Here is a 24,828-nt window from a genome sequence, read left to right as displayed (position 1 = left end):
AAGGACTCCTCCTCGACTCTCTTGAGTTGGAAATTTTTCTCATCTTTCCTGGGCCTGAGTTGCTGCTCTATGGATACCCTAATCTGGTTGCACCCCAAGGAAGCCTGTTTTGCCATCATTAATTCTGGTATCCTGTCTTGAGCTCTAGAATTCCACTGTAGAGGTCCTATTTCCTGATAACAAGTTTCTCTCTTTTGCTGGTCATGTTCAACATATTCCTGACCATCTGTCCTTGAACTCTATGCTTTCTCACCTGTCAGGGCATCCCATGCACATTGATTTTAATTGCTGGACCAGAGCACCACTTTCTGTCCATATCCTCTTTGGGCGTCATACCATTTTATATGGATTCAACTTCCTCCTAGGACTTGTGGCTTGATTATCTAACTCTTCAGGGCTTCCTGCCATTACTCTAGCACAGTAGAATCTATTTCTAACTCTCAATTTCTCCCATTCTGCCTTGCCCCCACTGTGGTTAACCATAATTGTGTGTCAAGGCAAGACAAAAACCAAAAACAAGAGGATTACACGAGACAAATAGAAAAGTCCTGGACTTAGACCCAAAAATACTATAAACACGAAGTGGCAGGGGGTATGGCAGAAAACAATGCTGGATAAAAGAACATGTAAAACTGTCTATGAATTTTTGTTGTTACTCATGCATACTTCCACCTAACCATGTGACATCTATTATGCTACGGTAGGGATTGTAATCCTTGGCTATATTAATACAGATAAAGGGGCAACAGTCTTTCTGTATCTGCCTGGTGAGATCACATCTGGGATCCAATGTGAAGTTAGGGTTTAAAGACAAAACAAGTTTCTGAGGCCTCCAGGATGGCGGAGTAGGGAGGGAGCTTACTGCTTTAGTCTAGGAGAAGATAGTTTAAAAAAAGTGGAGAGAGTGCAGTCTCAGGGAAGTTAGGGAGAAAATGGCAGAGGAAACTCTATGCAAATTAGAGGGACACAGTGAATCTATGTGGAGGGCATGGACACCAACAACTCAGGACTCCAGCAGCCAACAGCTTCCTCACCAGTGTTGGAGAGCAAGGTGAAACCAGACTGCAGCAGCTCAAGCCAGGGGAGATAAAGCTGCAGGAAAAGCCTAGAGGGAACCCAGTTTGGAGCCCTCTGGGGGATAGTGTGCCTGCCAAACTAGAGGAGGAAAAAAAAAGGAGGGGCACATTTCTCTCTCCCTAGTCACCCTGCAACAGTGTCCTTTAACAAACCAATAGATCGGGTGCCATTTTGGACATATGTAACAACTGTGCCAGCTCATGTCTGTGTCCAGAAACCAGCTGACTAGACTCCTGACTCTGGTGGGGATAATTAACAGGGGGCTGGGTGCTTGTGACTGTAGCAGGCTTGTAAACCAGGACTGTGAAAAAAACAGGCTGTGTGGGAGGGCTCATGCTGTGGCTAGGACTTTGGGCAGTCACTGTGGGAGATTCTACATGCTCAGGGCGCCCTGGTTACCTGGTGAGGGATGTTGCTAGGGAATCTGAGCTTACACTGAGGACTGCACAGATCCTTTGTGTGATACTTGTTGCAGAGCAGATGAATATTATACCCACTGGGGCTGGTGCTCCGGCACTGGTCTCCTCTGAGGAGAAGAGCTCAGCTGAATAGACTGAACCTCCCCTCTGGAAAAAAAAAGGCGATTTACCACACCAAACCTTCGTGTGTTATCTTAGACATACCCTTCACCTTAGAGAACTGAACAGAGCTCCTTGGCCGCACCCACTACATGTCTCTAGATATTCACTGAAAGCAGACATTCCACTAATCTACAGAGGAATAGTACAAAGATAAAAGATAAAAGAAACCAATGAGTATCTTCACAAATGCCAAATAAGAAATGCACCAATTCAAGAAACAAGAATAAGGAAGACAACATGACACCCCCCAAAAGAACACAACACTTCAATACTAGATTGTGAAGATGAGATTGAATAAATGCCAGAAATAGAATTCAAAAAATTGATAAGATTACATAGAAGTAATCAGAAGCAAATGCATGAACTACTGAAATTTGTACATGACATGAAAGAAAATTTCTCACATGAAATTGAAATCTTAAAGATAAATCAAAATGAAATGAAGAATTCAATAGAATAAATAAAAATGTAATAGAAAGCCTTAACAACAGAATCAGTGAAGCAGAAGAAGGAATATCCAACTTAGAAGACAAAGCATAGGGAATCATACAGTCAGACCAAAAACAGGAAGAGGAAATTAGAAAATTAAAAAACACTATTGGTAATCTACAGGATACTAGCAAACGGCCCAACATACAGGTTCTAGGAGTTCCTGATGTTCAATTTCTGTCTTAGTTATGGGTCTGTTTAGGTTTTCTATGTCTTCATGGCTCAATTTATTTAAGTTGTATATGTCCAGGAATCTATCCATTTTTTCTAAGTTTCCCAGGTTGTTGGCATATAGCTCTTTATAGTAATTTCTAATGATTCTTTTTATTTCTGTGGTGTCTATTGTTACATTTCCTTTTTCATCTCTAATTTTATTGATTTGGGTCTTCTCTCTCTTTTTTTTTTTTTTTTTTTTTTTGGTTAGTTGGGCCAATGATGTATGGGCCAAGGACTTAAACAGACATTTTTCAAAAGAGGAAATCCAAATGGCCAACAGACACATGAAAAAATGTTCAGGATCACCAGCCGTTAGGGAAATGCAAATCACAACCACAATGAAGTTTCACCTCATCCCAGTTAGAATGGTTCTCATACAGAAATCAATGAACAAATGCTGGCAAGGATTTGGGGAAAAAAGCACCCTAATCCACTGTTGGGAATGTAAACTGGTAAAGCTACTATGGAAGACAGTGTGGAGATGCCTCAGAAATCTGAATATAGACCTACCATATGACCCAGCCATCCTACTCCTAGGAATTTACCCAAGGTAAATGAAATCAGTAAATAAAAGTTATTCGCATCCCCATGTTTACTGCAGCTCAATTCACAATAGCTAAGACATGGAATCAACCTAAATGCCTGTCAACTGAAGACTGCACAAAGAAATTATGGGATAGGTACACTATGGAATGCTACACAATGGTAAAAAAGAAAATGAAATCTGTTCATTTGTAACAAAATAGATGAATCTGGAAAACATCGTACTTAGTGAAATAAGCTAATCCCAAAGGGACAAATACCGTATGTTCTCCCTGATCTGTGAGAACTAATAGAGCACTTAAAATGAAATCTGTAGAATTGAAATTGACACTTTGAGAAGGGATGACTTGAGTTGCCCTTGTCTTGACTGTCAAGGAACAGTTTTTTTTTTTTTAATTTTTATCTTCATAATATTTGTTGAACTCTTACTTAACATAATCATATGTGTATAAAGTCAATTGAGGATGGATCTCATTAAAAAATAAGAGTGGGAATAAGAGATGGAGGAGGAACTTTGTAACTGTAAAGCTGTATAGTTCTATGTACATTCCTATGGACTTACTTCTAAGGGTACAGTTTAATAACTTGCCATGGGACCCCAAATCCTATTACACTGGATGGCAAAAATACCATTGTCAATGTTAAAGTGATCATATAAATAGGATCAAGTATCTGGTAATAATAATAGATAGAATTAAAAATGAGAGACTTTCAACATGGGAAGCACCCACACAGAAGACTCACAGAATGGTAATCACTTTAAGTAGCACTCTGACCTCAGAACCAGCCCTTAAGGCTTCCTGGTCTTGCTGAAAAGCCCATGAGAGTATTTTGGGCATGGAAAGCCAAGACACTGTGGCAACAAATGTTCTACCTGAAGGATCTATATGAGTGAGACCCCAGTGGAAAGAAGTGGCCATCAAATAAGGATGTACTTTGCGCTGAAGGGAGGAAAGAACTTCCACTTTGCTTATGGCATTGTCTAAATAATGATGGAGTTTGTGGATTCAAAAAGCTTCCATAGCTGAGGCAGCTCATGTCAATAGCCTCAGGTGATCACTGATGTCATACATAAGAGTGTTAATTGTTAAATTAACAACAGGATTCACTGTGCCCTTACTTCCCATGCAGGACTTCTGCCCTCAATGAGTTGTACTATGAGTCAACTGTAAAACTTGTTCTCAGTTTTTTTGTGTGTATGTGTGTGTGTGTGCAAATTGTTGAAATCTTTACTTAGTATAGGGTTGGTCTTTTGTGTACAAAGTTAATTGAAAATGAATCTTAATGGAGCATGGGACTAGGAAGGGGAGAGGGAGGAGAGGGAAGGGTAGGAGTATGAGTGGGAGGATGGGTATAGTGGAAAGAATAACTATATTCCTAAAGTTGTACTTATGAAATTTGTATTCACTAAATAAAAGGTTTCTTTGGGAAAAATAAGTAAATAAATAAAAAAGATAAAACAGGCAACAAAATAATCAGAGTCAATCCTCTATAAATCATTCCCTACAGAAGAACATAGGGGCCGGCGCCACAGCTCAATAGGTTAATCCTCTGCCTTGCGGCGCTGGCACACCGGGTTCTAGTCCTGGTTGGGGCGCCGGATTCTGTCCCAGTTGCCCCTCTTCCAGGCCAGCTCTCTGCTAGGCCCGGGAGTGCAGTGGAGGATGGCCCAAGTGCTTGGGCCCTGCACCCCATGGGAGACCAGGAGAAGCACCTGGCTCCTGCCTTCGGATCAGCACGGTGCGCCGGCTGCAGCACGCCGGCTGTGGCAGCCATTGGAGGGTGAACCAATGGCAAAAGGAAGACCTTTCTCTCTCTCTCACTGTCCACTCTGCCTGTAAAAAAAAAAAAAAAGAAGAAGAAGAAGAACATAGGGAATTAATTAAATTCAGGTGAGGCAAATTGATAAGTGGGAGCTGACAGTCCATCTTTACATTTTTGCACAACCACCCATGGATGAAAGAATACATCATGGATTTGCTCCAGAGGCAAAAGTAGGTGGGTGGAAGTATTAGCAAGTCATATTTTGATTCAGCCTGTTGGAAGAACATCATATGCCTGGTTGCTCTCTGAAACAGTTTAGCTCCCTCTCACTAGCAAGGTCTAAATAAAATACCTTATAGTCGATAGCCAGTGAACCATCATCTCTAAAGGCTCTTCAGATCTAATGTTAGGGTTTTGTTTGTTCTCTCAAAGGTCCCAAGAGTTAAATTCATTTAAAATATGTGACTATAATTGTAGCAGAATGAAAACACAAGCAGTTTTAACAATGATAAGGATTTCTGACAAGAGAGTGAAGATGTATTCAACAAAGAATACAGGTCAACACTGACTTAAACAATGCAAAGTTTTATACTTACTATAATGAAAAAATGAATCAAATCAGCTATGCTTCAATCAGGAGGTCGACACCTTTTGAAGTTTCTTAGACACACCATCTCTGTGTTTTTCTTCATTCTGTGAGAAAGCATAAATATCTTGAAGCAACTATGCTCATTCATCCAAAAACAATAATAGACATTCTGTCTTCAGACCCTCTCAATCATGACACGATACGTCGGGTAGATATTCCTAAGTCAGTCGGCTTTTCACACTGGGGCATATTCTGGTCAAGCTATACATGTATATATAGGACCCTGTCCACACCTATCAGGCCATGCTCATTCCTTGAACTTCCTTTCAATTACAAAGAAGGTTCTGTAGAAACTTAGATGTAACATTTTAAAATTCTGTATGTATAACACTTGGCTTTCCCCAAGTAATTTACATATGTTAATTTCTCTCACTCAGACCTCATACACAGATGGTCTTATTTGCATTTATCAAATCATGTGATTTCTCTACCCTTATTTAAAACCACCACATTCTAAAGAAGCCTCAGCATCCTTAAAATTCAGCCTACCAATTTCATTAGAAAAAGGTACAAACTAACATACTTTTTCAGATGTAACTAAATAATTACTGAAATTGCTTGAAATTAAATTTATATTAGATTTTTTACTTTGTAGATTAATAAAAGTCATTCTCAGCACCTAGTTCAATAATTTGTGATAGTTGAATTATATGTATTGTATATTAAGTTTAGATTATAAGAAAATTCTTAAATGCTAGAATATTTTTATACTGAATGTGAAGTTTAGTGGCTACAGAACCTCAAAAAAGTTGCTAGGAAGGCTTTTACAATTGTTCCGGGGATAGCAATCCTTGTTTTTCATTTTTGGGGGCATGTCACAAAGTTTTTGAGCTTTCCAACCAAAGTAAAGCCTGCTTTGTCATTAGTTACAATATTTTTTTTTGAAGTTACAAAGTTAGCATGTATGACAACCTAGCTGTATACTGGCTCACAAGATGGAAACCACTAGAGTGTATACAAAATCCATAACTGCACCTATACACAGTGACCATGATAAAGATACTTGATATGTGAAAGAATTTACATATTGTTTCATAGCACTGCATCTAAAACATGCCAGAGAAGAATTTCTTGTATAATTCCCGAGTGCTGAATCATGATGATTATTTTATTTTCCTTTAAATGACACATTTTCAACTTTATTTTTAAAAAGATTGATTTATTTATTCAAAAGGCAAAGAAACATAGAGACTGAGTGAGTGAGAATGAAGGAGGGAGGGAGAGTGGAAGGGGAAGGGAGAGAGTTATCTTCCATCTGTTGATTTACTCCCCAAATGCCTGCAACAGCTGAGACTGGACCAGATCAAAGCCAGGAGCCCGGAACTCCATCCAGGTGTGTCTCCCACCTGGGTGGTAGGGGTCTGGGTGTTTGGGCTATGGCCTATCATCTGCTGCCTTCCCAGGCACACTAGCAGGGAACTGGATCAGAAGCAGAATTGCTGGGACTCATTAGCACTCAGAAGAGGGATTCCCAAGCAGCAGCTTAACTTGCTATGCCACAACACCCATGCCTACATTTTCTACTTTAAAAATAGTATCTCAATGTAGGAAGCAAGACATCAAACTCCAACTAACAGTGCTATCTTAAAATAGAATAATGAGAAATTATTATGAACTAAATCTGCCAGAGGACCACAAGCAAAAACAAGTTTCCCATATTCATTCTAAGTGGAAATTAGTTGTAAAGAATGCTTCCTGTTTGCCTTTCTAAAAATTACAAACATTAGTCACCTAGTTCAGGTTTCCTTTGATGAGTTTCTTGTCAGTAAAGAGAGAACAAAGAAAAATATATTAATCTAATATCTGTTTTTCTACTTTCAAAGAGTGTTTGTTATATTAATTTGTTTCACAACTAGATCAAGCTCTTTTACTCTTTTCATATTATAAACATGGAGAATAACACAGGCCCAGAGAACTTACCTTGCCCAAGGTGGCAAAAGTGAAAGAAAAAAAGTTTCAATCAGAACATAGGTCCTAAAACTCAAACCCAACCATGTCCACAGCAGAACACAGGTCTCAGTCAATCCAATGAACTATCCCACAGTCTTGGTTCTCTCGAATCGGAAGAAAAAGCAGTTTAGCTCTCTTACCTAATTCACCCTGACATCTGTGTTATAACTGGATTCTCTTATAATCTTCTGAAAAACACAGATGCAGCTCTGTGTCAAGTCTTCAGCTGCATATCATTGAATCTACTTTCCCAGCTAAACATTTTTCCTATTAAATATTTTCTACTAAGAATTGATATTTAGTAAATAACATCTGGATTTAAAGATATCTGAAAAGTCTGAAACATTCCTGTATGTCAAATGCTAATTTTCCAAACTGAAGTGATTAGCTGGAGTTAGGGCATGATTGTCCTTTGCCATAAAGGCCATTTAATACTGTTTATGTGTGCAGGGTGTTTTTTTCAAGACTATCTTTTAGCAAACAATGAAGAGTCAATCCAAATGAGATCTCTATTTCTAATATACAAATGCACTAAATTAGTTCAAAGAAATGATGTTAAGAGTAAATGATTTTAATGCTTCCACTCTCATTCTTTTAGCTTTTAAACCTCATTATGAAGTCATGAGAGCTTTTCAAGCACATGAATTCACTTGACGCTCTCCTTCCAAAGTCTCTAAACTGGAACAACAACACTCAAGTCTGGCATCCTGATTTCTCAGTATTTCCTTTGAAAGCATTTCCAAAAAAGCCAGTGAGAAAATAAACAATAATGATCTGATGGTATTCAGAGTCATTATCCACTGAGAACTGGATGCTGCTTCAACGAACTCTGTCTCTGACCCCAAGCTAATAATCCAAAATGGAGGCTATTCTCCACTGTCATTTTTATTTTATTTGTAAATTAACATATAACAATTGTATATATTTATGGGATGCCACTTTTTAAAAAAAATGTATTTATTTGAATGGCAGAGTTACAGAGAGGCAGAGGTAGAGAGAGAGAGAGGTCTTCCATCCGCTGGTTCACTCTCCAAATGGTCACAACGGCTGCAGCTGGGCATATCTGAAGCAAGGAGCCTGGAGTTTCTTCCAGGTCTCCAATATATATGCAGGGGCACAAATGCTAGGGCCATCTTCTACTGCTTTCCCATAGCAGAAAGCTGCATCAGAAGAGGAGCAGTCAGGACTCGAACTGGCACCCATATGGGATGCCGGCACTGCAGGCGGCAACTTTACCTGCTACGCCACAGCGCTGGCCCCAGAACTTCTCACTTCTAACTATGACTTAATAATTGTTCATCAAACTTTCTCCATTGCTACTCCTTACTCTCCCCACCCTTTGATAACCTCTTGTCTACTCTTAACCTCTACGAGAATCATCATTTTTAGATTCCACATTTGAATGAGATCATGTGTTACTGGTCTTCACATGCTGACCTATTTCCACCTAATAAAATGACTTCTAGTTCCATCCATGCTGTCATAAATGACAGGATTTTATCCCTTTTTATGGCTGGATTGTATTCCATTGTGTATACATACCATATATTTTTTTCTCTATTCACCCACTGAAAAATACTTAGGTGGTTGACTATTTTGAATAGTGCTACTACAAATGTGAAAGTATAGTTGTCTCTTTAACATACCGATTTCATTTTCCTTTGTATATGTGCATATATGTTATTAAAGATTTATTTATTTATTTGAAAGTCAAGAGTTATACAGAGAGAGGAGAGGCAGACAGCGAGTGAGAAAGAGAGGTCTTCCATCTGATGGTTCACTCTTCAATTGGTCGCAATGGCCAGAGCTGTGCCAATCCGAAGCCAAGAGCCAGGAGCTTCCTCCAGGCCTCCTACGCAGGTGCAGGGGCCCAAGGACTTGGCCTATCCTCTACTGCTTTCCCAGACCATAGCAAAGAGCTGGATCGGAAGTGAAGCAGCCATGTCTTGAACCAGTGCCCATATAGGATGCTGGCGCTTCAGCCCAGGGCATTAACCCACTGAGCCACAGTGCCGCCCCCTGGATATATACTTAACATACGGATTTCATTTTCCTTTGGATAGATACTTATGAGAGATTACTTGATCATATTGTAGTTCCATTTTTAATTTTTTAAAGAATTTCCAGACTGTTTTCCATATAGATGTATAACTTATGTCGCCATCAGTAGAGTCCAAAGGTTTCTGTTTTTACACATCCTCACCAGCACTTGTTTTGTAACTTTGATGGTAGCCATTCTAATCAGGGTGAAGAGATGTTTTACTGTGGTTTTGATTTGCATTTCCCTGATGATTAGTGATGCTGATCATTTTTTCACCTACCCGTTGGCCATCTGTATGTCTTCATTTTGGCAATGTCTATTTAGGTTTGTTTTCCATTTTAGAATCAGATTATTGTTATTATCGCTACAGAGTTATTTGAATCCCTTAGATAACCGGGATATTAGCCCCTTAGCAGATGTATAGTTTGCACATGATTTCTCCCATTTTGTAGGTTGTCTCTTCAGTCTGTTGAATCTTTCCTTTGTTCTGCTGAAGTTTTTTACCTTATTTAATTCCATTTATCTCTTTATTTTGCTTTTGCTGCCTGTGTTATGTGGTCTTTAAAAAAATTATTGCTGACTCCAGTGTCCTAAAGTGTTTCTGTATGTCTTCTTAAAGTAATTTCATAATTTCAGGTCATACATTTAAGTTTTGAATACATTTTGGTTTGATTTTTATATTTATTTATTATTTATTTATTTATTTTTTGACAGGCAGAGTGGATAGTGAGAGAGAGACAGAGAGAAAGGTCTTCCTTTTGCTGTTGGTTCACCCTCCAATGGCCGCTGTGGCCGGCGCATTGTGCTGATCCGAAGCTAGGAGCCAGGTGCTTCTCCTGGTCTCCCATTCGGGTGCAGGGCCCAAGGACTTGGGCCATCCTCCACTGCCTTCCCGGGCCATAGCAGAGAGCTGGCCTGGAAGAGGGGCAACCGGGATAGAATCCGGCGCCCCAACCGGGACTAGAACCCGGTGTGCTGGCGCCACAAGGTGGAGGATTAGCCTGTTAAGCCACGCACCGGCCTGATTTTTATAAATGGTGAGAGACAGGGATCAAATTTCATTCCTTTGCATGTAGGTATCCACTTTTCCCAGCACACTTCTTAAGATTTTTATTTATTTATTTGAGGGGTAGAGTTACAGATACAGAGAGGGAGACACAGAGAAAAAGGTCTTCCATCCACTGGCTCACTTCTCAAATGACCGCAATGGCTGGAGTTGGGTTGATCCAAAGCCAGGAGCCAGGAGCAGGGGCCCAAGTACTTGGGCCATCTTCTAAAGCTTTCCCAGGTCATAGAAGGGAGCTGGATCGGAAGAGGAGCAGCCAGGACTCCAACTGGCACCCAAATGGGATGCCAGTGCTGCAGGTGGAGGCTTTAGATGACTATGACACAGCATAGCCCCACCCCACCCCCCAGCACTGTTAATTGAACAGGCTTTTTCCCAACATATGGTTTTAGTACCTTCATTGAAGATAAGATGGTTGTTAATGCCTGGGTTTATGTATAGACTTTCTATTCTGTTCTATTTGTTTATGTGTCTGTGTGTGTGTGTGTGTGAGCGCCAATACCAGGCTATTTTGATCACTACAGGTTTGTAGTATATTTTTAAGTCAAGTAGTATATTGTTTCCTGCTTTGTTCTTTTTGCTCAAGATTGTTTTACTATACTAAGTTTAGGATTGCTTTTTCTAGTTCTGTGAAGAATGTCATTGATATCTTGATAGGTATGCACTGGATAATGTATATTGTTTTGAGTAACAGAAACATTTTAATGATATTCATTCTTCTGTGAATATGGGATAGCTTTGATTTTTGTATGTTTTAATTTTTTCCATCAGTTTTATAGATTTCATTGAAGAGATCTTTCATTCCTTTGGTTAAATTGATTCCAAGGTATTTTATATTTTTCAGAGTTATTGTAAATTGGATTGCTTTCATGATTTCTTTCAGATAATTTGCTCTTCTGTTTAACAATGCTACTAATCTTGTTTGTGGATTTTGTATATTGTAACTTTGCTCTATTAGTTTATTAATTCTAATAAACTTTCTAAACATAAGATCATGTCACCTTCAAACACTGACAATATGACTTCCTCTTTTCCAGTTTGGATGCCTTTTCTTTCTTAGTATCTGCTTGCTGTGGCTAGGACTCATAGCAGCATGTTGAATAAAAGTGGTGAAAGTGGGCATCCTTGTCTGTTTCCAGATCTTAGAAAGCTTTTAGCTTTCCTCCCATTTGATATGATGTCAGCTATGGGCTTGTTATACACAGGGATATGGGAGTGCTTCAAAAATTTGTGGAAAATGGAATTAAAAGATGGTCGATTTGGGTGCAAAAAATTTGAAATCCGTGTTTTGTTCATATTACACATTTCCATAAACCTTTTGAAGATCCTCAGATGAACTTTACTGAAGGTTGTTCCCTCTAACTTGCTCAGAGTTGTTTGCTTGCTTTTATCATGAAGGGTGCTGGATTTCATGAGTGCCCCTTCCGCATCTGTTGAGATGATCATGTCGTTCCCACCCACACACACACTCTGTAGTGCTGTATCCTGTTTATTGATTTGCATATGTTGAACCTTCCTCATACACCTGGGATAAATCTTCCTTGCTCAAGGTGAGTGATCTTTTCAATGTGTTTTGGATTTTATTTGCTAGTATTTTGTAAGGATTTCTGGAGCCAAATTCATCAGGGATATTGGTCCATAGGCTTCTCATTTTGTTGTGTCCATCTCTGGCTTGCATAAACCCCTTCAAAATCTTTACTTCCTATTCAAGATATTTCTTGGGTCAAACACATATCTAACTGAAATTTCAATTTAACTCTTTTGAGTTCTCTCTTTAGGGAACAATCCATCTGGGAAAAGTGCCTATCTTTTTAAAGTCTTCTTTGAAGTCCCAAAGTATGTCTGGGTGCTCTTCCTTCTTCATAGACTACAAAGTAATGGCCACCATCTAGCCATGAACCCACCCTCCCCCTTCAGCCACAGATTCAAATATGTGAAGCAATGAATCAGTGAGTCACTGGGCTGTAGATTTAGAGGAGGAATTAGAAACAAAGGGGCCCATAGAAAGGCTGTTGTTATCATGTGGGGGAGAAACAATAAGGGTAAATTTTGTACTATGTTTGAGAAGAAAGCAAAGTGAAATAGTCACTATAAACTAAGATTCTAGAAGCAGGAGTAAAATGGATTCAGATTTTGACCCCATGAGATTAAAATATCTTACAAAATTTACAAGACTTGGTGTACAATAAATGGCAATGCATAAAAATGCAAGAGGCATTAAAAAGAAAAAGCTCATATGTTTAGGCGGAGTTTATTCATGGTGGTTAAGAGTCTTTCCCAGGAGGAGGCTAGACTCCAGCAGCATAATATTGAAGGATTTTGACTAACTGTTCTATGTATTCCAAACCTTAATTGCTTAATAAAAATCAGGCTTGCTTTCTTGAGATTCTTCATGGTATTGGCAGATACAAAAATAGCTGGAAAGTCCAAAATGTCCTCAGTCATCAAGCAACCACTTGGTGCTAATTGCTGGCTGGTAACTCCTTCATGTGAGACTCCATGTGGCTCTTTCAGTTTCACTATCCTCATATAGCATGTTGGATGGATTCTTTTTTTTTTTTTTTCCTAAGATGCATTTATTTGAATAGCAGTTTCACTATCCTCATATAGCATGTTGGATGGATTCTTTTTTTTTTTTTTTCCTAAGATGCATTTATTTGAATAGCAGAGTTAGAAAGAGAGAAGGAGTAACAGAGAGATCTTCCATTGGCTGTTTCACTCCCCAAATGGCTGCAACAGCCAGAGCTAAGGCAGGAGGAAGCCAGGAGCCAGGAGCCAGGAGCTTCATCTGGGTCTCCCAGTGGATGCAGGGGCTCAAGCACTTGGGCCACCTTCTGATGCTTTCCCAGGCACATTAGAAAGAAACTGGATTGAAAGTGGAGCAGCCAGGACACAAACCAGGGCTCATATGAGATGCTGATGTTGCAGGTGGCAGTTTAACTTGCTATACCACAATGCTGGCCCTGTGGCCTGGTTCTAAGATGGCACTTTCCAAACATAAAATTGTAAGCTGTACTTCCACGAAGGCACAGCTCTTGAAGCTACACAGTGCCACATCCACTCAAAATCTATGGGTCAAGGGGCCAGCGCCATGGTGCAGCAGGTTAAGCCCCAGTCTGCAGTGCTGGCATCCTATATGGACGCTAGTTTGAGTCCCAGTTGCTCCATTTCTGATCCAGCTCTCTGCTATGGCCTGGGAAAGAAGCTTGGGCCCCTGCACCCATGTGGGAGATCTGGAAGAAGCTCCTGGCTTCGGATCAGCTCAGTTTTCTGGCCACTGTGGTCATTTGGGGAGTGAACCAGTGGATGAAGGACCTCTTTCTCTCCTCTGGACCTACCTCTCTCTATAACTCTGTCTTTCAAATAAATAAAATAATTTTTTAAAAAAATCTATGGGTCAAAGAAGCCACAGGGCCAAGGAGATTCCACCACTCAATGGCGAGAGAAGCAAAGATTTTGTAGCTTTGCTTAATCCACCACTGTACATTGTCTGGCTACAGAGGACTCACCTTTATTCTACCTGGAAAGTATACCATCCCTCTCCTAGGCTACTCTCAGATTTCACCTTACTATAGCATCAAATTCAGGCTTGAAATCCAGGATCATGTCATCTAAAACAGGACCAGGATGTTGTGGGACAACACCGTGAAGATCCTTGGAAGCCCTTCCATGTAGCAGAGTGAGTGGATCAGGGAATCACTTCCTTAAGTCTTCTTGCAGTTTTGTGTCTTATGGTATGCCCCTGCTTTGATTTTTACCTTGAGACCAAGTTTCACTGGCAGTAGTGCTGGGGGTATGATCTTTGGACCTGAGGTATTTCTTTATTTGTGTACCTTTGACTGGGTAGAGAAGCAGAGAATAAGAACAGTTATATTTATGGCTCTAGAAAATTCTAGTTTGGAAATATTTCCTCTGAATTCTGCTTCCTTTTAATTCATCTATTTCTTGCACTACTTTGGTCACAGGTGGTTAAAAAAAAGAGTTAATTGATACTTCTAGGATTCTGCTGGAAAATCTCCCAAGCTGAATTCACAAGTTCACTAGGTTCATTTCCTACATCTGTGTTACTACAGGTAATGGTCTTTGCCTATTTTTCTGCAATACAAAACAGATACATCCCAACAGCAATTTCCTCACGCCCTCCACCACCATCAGTAGTGTTCTTACTGCCCTTCAGACCTTCACTGCCACTAACTCTCAAATCAATGCCCAATGTTTTGTTATCGTAACACTGCATTTCCAAGTACTAATTTTTGCTTTGGTTCTTCATTCTGTGTTAACAAATCACACCAAAACTTTATGTTCCGCATGGCCTTGGCTGGAACGCTGGGATGGCTGGAAGCTCTGAAGTGTCCTAATCACGGGGCACTTGGGCTGGCTGCTGACCGAAGTCCACCCTGGTTGGACTGTTGACCAAGGCCTTGTCAATCCTGCACATGCTGTTGAGGCTGCCTTGCAACAAGGTGGGTAATTTCCACAAAGTCATGTCTCAAGCACACAAAAGCAAAAGGTACAAATCTCTTAAGGCCCAGAGCCTTTGAAATGATTCCATTCCAATTCTGCCACATCTGGCTGGTCAGAAAAGGCAATGGGGACAGCCGGATTCAAAAAGAAGAAAAAGTGATGCTTTTCTTGCTGGAAGGAGTTGCTGGAGCCATCTTTAAGGTACCCCAGGAAGTCATGAGCTTTCAGGTGTCCTAGAGATGAATTCTTAGACAGAATTTAGTGAGTGGAGGACAGAATCTAAGCTTTGATATGAAATATCATTCAAGGATGCAGAAAAGAGGATGGAGAAGCGGGGTCTGTGAGGAAGGGAGCAGCACAGTGCTTCGGGGGCATAGCAACCAGGGTTTGATACCCTGATCACACTGTGATCAGATAATGCAGAGAAAGCAAATGAGGCCAGGGACACACATGTGCCGCTCTACAGCTGCTGACCCACAGATGCTGACTGCTCTGTGAGCCAATTACAAACAAATGTCAGGAAAATTCCCCTAGCCATCTGAAACCCCAGGACAAAGTCAATGAACTGATGAAATTAAATACATGAATATAAAGAAAAGTAAATTCAAAGTTATGTAATGAATGAAAACTATGGGGACAGCTCTAGAAATCCTAAGGATACCTGGATTGTCTTGAACTTTAAGCAGGGTTGCTTCAGTATTTCCTTATTTTGAGTGGTTCTAGAGTACATTATATATTTGGCTTAGATGGTAATTGTCCTTTTAGACAAACACACTTCAATTCTTAGGTGCTTTTAAAAAGCCACCATATTATCTAAAATGCACTTAAAATGAGAGAAGTTGCAGCCACATTACTGTAATACTGACACCAGAGCCTAGATAATTCTTGGAGATGAAGTATAAACAACAGAAGGCAACCTCAGATCCTTTCCCCCCACATTTTATTGATTAAACAATAATCTCCAGGTCACCCCCACCCCCACAATAGAAAGCCACAATAAAGCAAGCCAAAGCCACGTCATTGCAGTCTCTTGTGCGTCACACATGTGCTCCTTTCAAATGACATGAGGGCGGCAGAGATCATCATTCCACTTGCTTCCACAGGTGACCTACCTTTCACAAAGGCAGAATCACAGGGACTATTCATCTGGGAAGACTCCATGGAAACCAATGTCTACTCCTTATAAATAAGGCCACTGAAGTCAACAGGACTGTAAGTGGCTTCTCTACGGTCATAACATAAAAGAAGAGGGACTCAGATCCACAGTTCCTAATTTGAAAAGAACCAGGAGGTTTTCAGTATTGATTCTGGTCATCTAATTTCCTTAATAATAGGATATCCTAATAAAATGAATGCAGAGTTGCAAATATACTCCAGACCATTTATTTCTATGTTATAGTTCTTTTAAAAATATGCTATAATTTGGAAAGGAAAGTTATTTTAGCTCTGGAAAAGACAAAACAGTGATCTCTATAAATACATAAAAACATGATTGAGCCATTAAATGTACTCCTTCCTCTAAAGGTTATATTCATATGCACTCAGTTATGGAGACCAGGCACCACCAAGGCACACTAAGGAGACACGAGGCCTTGTTTTTGCTTTCCCAGGATCACGACCCTGCTGGATGGAGAAAACATGCAGAGTGGAAAGGTGCACCATCATCTCAGCGCCCAAATGAGAGGGATGTTGGACTAAGCCTAATAAATACTTCACTTGGTTCTACACGAGCAAAATGTCCAGAGAGAATGGGTGAAATACTAATGAACAGCAGCCTTCGTTAAAGACGTCAGAATTCTAGTCCATTCATACAACAAATGTTCAGGATGCCTACTATGTGCCAGGAGAAGCTGTAAGTGTTAAGGAAATCTAGGTGTGGAAACTAGATCGGATCTCTGCTCTGACGGACTTCACTGAGCAGTAAGGGAAGATAAACAATGGCCAAGACTAGAAGCATAGTACAATCAGAAAAACAATGAAGACCACAGGATGCTGCAGAGTGGGCAGTCAGGGACTTAGAAGGCTTAGAAGGTCTGCCATTAAAATGATCTAAATGGAGCCAGTCAAGGGACCACACTGGGGAACATTCCAGATAGAAGGGGCAACAAATCCAGGATGGGTTAGGGTCAGAAAGGTAGCCACTCTGGCTAGAATGTCATGAACATGGGGAAAGGTGAAGAGGATGGCTAAAGGATAAAGAGTTTGCATAGTCCAGGAGTGATGAAAAAGCCACTGAGGGAAGGGGACCAAGTAGAGGAGAGGTAACATCTGTTACCAGCTAAAAATGCAGAGTCAACTCAATCAGTTGGTATGGAAACATGGATATACTCAAGAGATCAAAGGGTATTCAAGATAAGGTAGTTAACAGATTCACTGTCCTCACCACTGATTCATCTGAACTACATGTTCAGAGATGGTTGATATTCAAAGGCATACAGTGTGTGCACAAACTAGACAACTGTGCTATTTTGTACAAATTCATCACTCACCAAAGTCCAAAGCTCCACTGTGGAGCTAACTTAAGATCTATCTTCCACAATTACAGAAGAAGAATCTGTAGGACTTGTTTACTTCTGACTTGTCAGCTCAAGGAAATTGTGGCCATTTTTCACTTAGAGACCTAGCAAACTGATTCCATGCAGTAAAAATGCTGCCTTAAACAAAAATTGAAAAAATACCTCCAAATCTCTTAGAGACATTTGTTATATTCCTTAGATTTTAAATGTTAAAGATGACCAGCATCGAACAGACACATATACACTTTCCTACTTAGAAAACCCACAAAAGACAGGAAGATGACATTTCAGCTAAAATGTTGACAATTCTAAATTTCTGTTTAACTGGTTTAAAAACATCAGAAGGATTTTACTCAAAACATCTGTAAGCAGTCATCTCTTTCAGTACTCAATATTTATTTGCCCCAAGCTACCAACGTAATTGTAATTATCTTTGCCATGTGTTCACAATTGGGGATGTTACTCTTACCCTATGAATGCTGGTCAGCCGGAAACTCTGTAATTAGTTTCAACTTGAGAAATTCCTGAAAAGAAATCATAAACATATTGTCATATTTTATGCATTGCAAGGCTACAAGATCCTTTATCCACAAAGCAGTTCTAAAATTTCCAGCATATATAACTTTATGAAATGTACAAAAAAGACAACTTTACAAAGAGCATTCTCCTACTGAACCTTTGATGTAGGCAGGCAGATTGGATAAAATTATTAGATTTGTGAGCTGGAAGACCGTCCCTTCACCATAACCCCTGTGTGATCTCATGCCCCTACCTGACCCCACCTGTATGTCCACCTGCCCATCAGGCTATGTAAGCATTCCCCTTTGGAAGTGGATAAAAGGCCTGGAATATGGTGGGAGGTGGGCCCTCCCCTTTTCCCCCTTTATTGTCATTATTGTCCTTTGTTGCCCCGCACCTGCAGGGCGTGTGGCCTTTTGGCAGACTGTGCTAAGCTGCCTGTGGCTGCTCAGACCAAACGCTTGCTGCACGTGGCTCCTGGCCTGCTCTCTGCTTGGCATGGACCCCCAACTTAATTTCTAGACTTTTCTTTCTCCTTTAGATAGAGCCCTCACTCTCCTATGCATTTCTCACACTGAAAATCCTTAAAACTTACCTATTTGGTCTATTTGAGCCACTATTCAGAGCTCTTCTCTGAATACATGGGAAGAGCTCACACAGCTTATTAATTTCGGAAATATTAATAAGCAAAACGGTTTCACCCTGGGTTTTTTTTTAAATTACTAACAATGCTGTAAACATTTCTGTACTGTTCATGTGATTTCTTTTGCAAAGACTTCCAAATGAGATTATTTGGTCAAAGAGCACGAACATATTAAGACATCTGATTTATAACAACAAATTATTTCCCAAAAGGATTATTCTAATTTCCTTTCCTATAAAGAACATGAGTAGCACCTCATCAGATTTAAGAATTCTCATTTAAAAAACCATCAATATCTTTGTTAATTGCGTATGTGAAAAGGATCTTACTGTAGCTTTATTTTGTATTTCTTGGAATTTGGATGAACATTTTCCAGTGTACCTATTAAGGCGTTTTGTTGCTTTTTAAATACTTAACATTTACCTAAACCTGAGGAATATTTTGCTGAGGAGATGTAAATGTAAAACTAAATGAGAACTCTACCATAATGACAACTTGTCATCTCAGGGTGAAATCATTGCTGTCAAGTCAAAGAAACAATAACACATAGCTAGTTTTTCTATCCAGGCTAAAATCAAAACATTCAAACTAATTTTAGAAACTATAGCAAAAGCTATCTGCTTTTCCTCTTCTTCATCAGATTACACAAAAGTACCAAGCTGGAAGAGTCACAGGTGAAGATACTAGATGGCAATGCTTCTCAGAACAGAATAAATCACTCATATTAGGCAGAATAAGAGAGAGGACACAGACTGTCCGAGCAGATCTGACACTCAGCCGCTGAGACAGGCGGTGGCAGTGCTCCCAGCCTGCCCTGCTCCTGCGTGTGCCAAACTAGCTTTCCTATTCTCTCAGAGACACAACACAAGAAATGTGAATTTTCACTTAAAAAGTCAATTCCAAGATAATATTCTAAAAGATGTTTTCTGGAAGATTTGGAAATAAGCAAAACACTTAGAATTCCCTTCTTACAAGCTTTTTTCAGAAGATTCCCAGTGAGGGACACATAAGGAAATACTCCCAGAGGGCTGAAGATTAAGAAACAATACCTTTCAGCTTTTTGATAAACAAGAGGCCCCAAGGCCTTTGCTGTGAGTCAGGACAAGTCTGGTTGCTCTTCTTTCCTTCCAGTTGGTACAGGAAGTGGAAAGTGACTTAACACACTCCTTTAGCACAGCACAGAGCTACTACACAATTTTGGAATCTGACAATGTTGTCCGTTTGGGTAAACTTATCATTTAGTGATAGTTAAATGAAATCCTAAGAGGCAAGGTCCAGCAACAAGTCACGTATGTCTGGTCGAAGGACCTGTTTTGGGTAAATGTGGAGTTATGAGAAATCACTTTGCAGATCAGCTACAGCAACAATACTGCAAGATCATACTTGTTCACTATGCCTTGTGCAATGCCTTAAATTGAAGGTTTTAGGTCATATAAAATTAAAGTCTATTTCATCAGTTTAGAAAGTTCAAAACGGAATAATGGATGGACTGAAAAGAGGGACACTTCCATTTCATCATCCGGGCCACTCTGGGGTCACTGGGAAGCAACCAGTACCACAAACCACCAGACACAGCCTGAATTCACTGCTCCTTCATCTGTAAACGTGTTTCAGACTTATTTAGCAGAAAAGAGAAGAGAGAAATGGAGAGGCAGATAGAGTGAGGACTCTTGGGGGTATTAGTAATGTTTTGTTCCTAATTTGGGCATTGGTTACGAGTGTTCTCAGAGGACAAAAACACTCATTTATCTGTATACCTATGTGCATTTCTTGGTATGTATACTGAATTTCAATAACATGTTGAAATAAAAAAATGTGTTTCTGGATAACATTCACACATATTTCTCTAACACTGCTTTATATTATATGTTAACTGTTGCATCAAGTTCAGGGCACTCAGTATCTTATTTATCTATATTCCAAGGATCTATCATAGTATCTCTTTCCAGAGCTGCATAAGGAGAGTATGCAATGCGTGTTAGTAAAATGGCATGGTCTTCTCTGTGATACCATCTTAAGCCTCGGGCACCATCTTGCACAGTAAGCTTCAGTCCTAAGCCCAGCCTAGCTCACTAGAAGTCAGGTGACCAAACAGCCCAACCACAAGTGTCAGTTCAACCTCACCCTAATGGGATTCATTGCTCCCACTTCCTTATCCCCTGCAAAAATGTAACAGGACCTGCTGCCCACACATGTGCTCTCTCTCTCAACCTCTTTTGCTTTCTCAACTTCTCCCTCTGGCCTGTTTCCTCCACCTGACAATAAACCTTTCCCTTAACTCTGGTGTTTGATGTGTTTTGTGGTAGCCTTTCAATGTATTGGAGGGAGATTACGGAGGTCTGACTACTATTTCCTTCTGGTCAGCTGAAATCCCAGGAACTGGCAGGAGGAGAAACTAGAGGGGCTATTTGCCTCCCCTTTCCCATACAGAACTTGGTTTCTCTTAAAAATGTTGTGGGCCAGCGCTGTGGCTCAATAGGCTAATCTTCCGCCTGTGGCACCGGCACACCAGGTTCTAGTCCCGGTCAGGGCACCAGATTCTGTCTCAGCTGCTCCTCTTCCAGGCCAGCTCTCTGCTGTGGCCCAGGAGTGCAGTGGAGGATGGCCCAGGTCCTTGGGCCCTGCACCCGCATGGGAGACCAGGAGAAGCACCTGGCTCCAGGCTTCGGATCAGCGCGGTGCGCTGGCCGCAGTGCACCGGCCACAGCGGCCATTGTGGGGTGAACCAACGGAAAAGCAAGACCTTTCTCTCTCTCTCTCTCACTGTCCACTCTGCCTGTCCAAAAAAAAAAAAAAATGTTGTGAACATGTATTCAAAGGGTAACAGTCTGAAGCAGCCTTGGCACAAATTCCTTAGCCTGCCCAGAGTTAACAAGTGATTAGCCCAGTGTTATTCCTGTTTTCTCCATGAATATTTAGTAAATCATTAATGTGTGAACAACAGGTTCACCCCTGAGGTAGGAACCAAGGGTACAGTGGAGGCCTGGCTTTCTGAGAGATCTGTGAGCATAGCTGGTGCATACGAATGGCGGGTCTTGAAGGGTGGCAAAGGAAGCAGGGAGGACAGAACCTTGGGCATTTTTGTCACCCCATGGCAGGCACAGAGATCAGAAGCAGAGGCTAAGCCTTCATCTTTCAGAAAGAGATGAGGAAAATTCAAACTTGCAAAGTTACATCTCACAAATCTGCGTGGAGAACTGCTGTCAAATTCAGCAAGACTGGTTGTATTATAATGACTGCAAGGCATTTTGAATCAGTGATGGGCCACTGGATAAATACTACAACATTCTGAAATGCCCTTAATATCTTATCAAATTGGGAGTTCTCAATTATTTGTTTGCACAAGTTAACCTTAGTATTTTGTAGCAGGAATAATTCTGGGACCCTGGAATTATCACATGATCATTCACACAATATCGTGCATCAGTGTGCTCTGTGTCTACTGATTGTTCAGTCTGCTTTCCTCCAAGACCATAAACTCTGGAGGACAAGGACCTTTTTGTCTCCTCAAGAACTGCCCATATTAGGTGCTCTACAAATATTATAATCCATGATCCTGTGAGCTATGATCAAGCTGACAGCATTGCAGGTCCTTAGATATTTTGAGTCTCATGAAACTAATAACTTCTGATAGTGATCACTGAGGAAGGTTTAACTGCTGTAATATGCTCTTAATCCACACAGAAATCAAATTACCATGCATTACAAATCAGCCTAGTATTTAGCTCAAGCTAATTTCTAATCACAAAATACAAAGATATAATGTTCACCAGGTATTAAATAACCATTAAGCACAAATATTGTTTAAAATGAACACTGCTATCCAACTGGTCCCCCAAATAATTATTCCATACTTCATGCTTCTTTGACATTTAGTAAGCACACATAGTTCCATTATACTGCTGTTAAACTGCATTGCAAGTATCTAGCTAGATTCCTTCCAGCCTCAGCCTTTGAGCTCTGCGTGTGCTGGAAAGGAACTCACATATAACAGATTCTCAGCAAACACCACTCGAATGGGATAGGTGGTGCGAGATGGAAAGGGGAGGGCTAGCATTTACTGTGCACTTGGTGGGGTGGTATTATGATCTCAACTCCGAAGGTGAGAAAGATGAGGATCTGAGAAACGAAGAAACTCATCTAGGCTCACAAGCAAACCCAGAATTCACACTAGCTCTGACTAAGAGCCATCTGCTACACAGCCTCCCCAAAGAGCTATATAAAAATGAATTTTATATGGAATGTGACTTTCCTCTCCCTTTTTCCAATCTAAAATGTATCTTTTAGAGAAAATGAAAGAGATGATTTTAAAATGTGACTAGATTGCTTTCCTAGCCATTGCTCAATGTTCTAGAATCAACAAATGCTTCTTCCAGTCAGCCTGCCTATTAGGTAATTATGACTGACATGACAGAGAGTCAAGCAAGGACACATCCAGCTTGCACAACCTCTTACAGGGTAACAGTTATCCACAATTTATTAACAAGGTGAATAACCCAAGTTTAACTATAACCAGGTAAGGCCATCAAACAGCTCAAAAGTCTTTACTATGACTCATTTTTATTTCAAGACCCTAAATGCACTTGATGTTCTTCAGGTTGTCTTTCAGGTTTTCAGTCACATTCCTGGGAGATGTAATCACCAGCTACCCTGGACAGGTCCAGACCCTACTATAAGAGCAATCCCTGCTTGCACAGATAGGCCAAAAAGTATCCACAGGACACCTTTCATTTCATTTTCATACCAAGATCTCTGCCCCGGGGAGAAACATAAGCCTTATCACCAGAACGTGCAACCTATGTTGGAGCATGTTTCTGAACGGCATCCGCATGGACTTGTACTCATCCTTGCATGCAATGCTAAGAACTTCCACTCTTATATACTCATTTCCCCTGCTTGCAGAGCCATGCCTTTGGGAATGATTCCCCATGGTCTCCTCATTTGCAGCAGATAAATTACTTTGTGTGAAAACTCCTTCTGGTGGGTTTCTTGATTGAATTCACCAGGAAGTGGGTCCACAATTTCGGGAGAGTAACATAATCTGTCTTTAAATCATGTTTTACATGGCTTTTCTTCCTGCCATACCTATCTATAAACATGTGGTTAAAATAAATTAATACCATATCACCTAAATATGACTTCTTTATGAGTATCTGGAGTACACATGCCTTCAAACTGTTACTTTGTTAGATCAATTTTATCCCAAAACTCTGATGAATGCATGTGAGATTCAAGGGCAGAAAGACTAACATGGAGTTCTAACTTTATCATTTACCAGTGCTTTATCTTAGATAAGGTATCTAAGCACCACTCTCCCATCTGTAAAACAGTGATAACAAAGGTTTCTCTCTAATGTTAAAGAATTGCTTACAGAATTAAATAAGGTAACTCTAAATCAAAAGGTGAGCACCCAAGAATGGTCATCTATTGACAGAATAGCAGCTTTATCTAAAAACTAATCCTTTAGGGGCCTATGCTATGGTGCAGTGGGTTAACGCCCTCGCCTGAAGCGCCAGCATCCAATATGGGTGCCAGTTCTAGTCATGGTTCTAGTCCCAGCTGCTCCTCTTCCGATCCAGCTCTCTGCTGTGGCCTGGGATAGCAGCAGAAGATGGCCCAAGTCCTTGGGCCCCTGCACCCACCTGGGAGACCCAGAAGAGGCTCCAGGCTCCTGGCTTCGGATTGGCACAGCTCTGGCCGTTGCAGCCAATTGGGCATTGAACCAGCAGATGGAAAACCTCTCTCTCTGTCTCTATCTCTCTCTGTAACTCTTTCAAATAAAATAAATCTTTAAAAAAATAGATAAAAATAAAAACTAATTCTTTAAAGATTGGCTTTAAAGTATTATCCTATCAACAGAAATCAAACTTGATACTAGGGAGTCTGGTTTTCCAGCTCAGTGATTTCCATGCCAGATTTGCAATATATTACATGCTCCAATTACTATAAAGTGCTGTGAAACATACATGTAATGTTCCTTAGTCATTTACTACATGAGAAGACAAAGTGTTGTGAAGCCAAAACAATGCACTGTGAAGCAGTGTTTAAGGGGTTAACCTGTTCATGCAATCTACACTTTTTGATGCAATGTCTGTTATCCCTGTCAACATTTATGCTGGAGACAAGTCAGAGATACGACCAATGTCACCTAAGCAAGGGGTTATGTCTTGAAATACATAATTATGATTGCATAACAAGTGTATGTACTTAATCCACATAACTGTCAACTAAAAAATGGTTAAAACAGTAAGTTTATGTTCTATTTCACCACAAATGTAAAATAGGAAAATTGTTTTCACTGATTTAAAAT

At 40.3% G+C, this 24,828-nt stretch overlaps 1 protein-coding gene across 1 annotated transcript in view; it reads right to left on the bottom strand.

Annotated features, from left to right (window-relative positions):
- LRRC8B (leucine rich repeat containing 8 VRAC subunit B) overlaps positions 1-24,828 on the bottom strand; it is an 84,722-nt gene that overhangs the window by 18,824 nt on the left and 41,070 nt on the right. The window contains exons 2-3 of the mRNA XM_062191698.1: positions 17,826-17,880; positions 5,267-5,363 (exon numbers count right to left, since the gene is read on the bottom strand). The gene's annotated coding sequence lies outside the window, so the exon portion shown is untranslated. The remainder of the gene's footprint in view (positions 1-5,266; positions 5,364-17,825; positions 17,881-24,828) is intronic.

This window comes from Lepus europaeus, chromosome 5 (genome assembly GCF_033115175.1).
Source record: "Lepus europaeus isolate LE1 chromosome 5, mLepTim1.pri, whole genome shotgun sequence".
In the NCBI taxonomy this organism is placed as follows: Eukaryota; Metazoa; Chordata; class Mammalia; order Lagomorpha; family Leporidae; genus Lepus; species Lepus europaeus.
The sequence above is the reverse complement of the archived record's forward strand: the minus strand, read 5'-3'. Positions and strand labels throughout refer to the sequence as shown.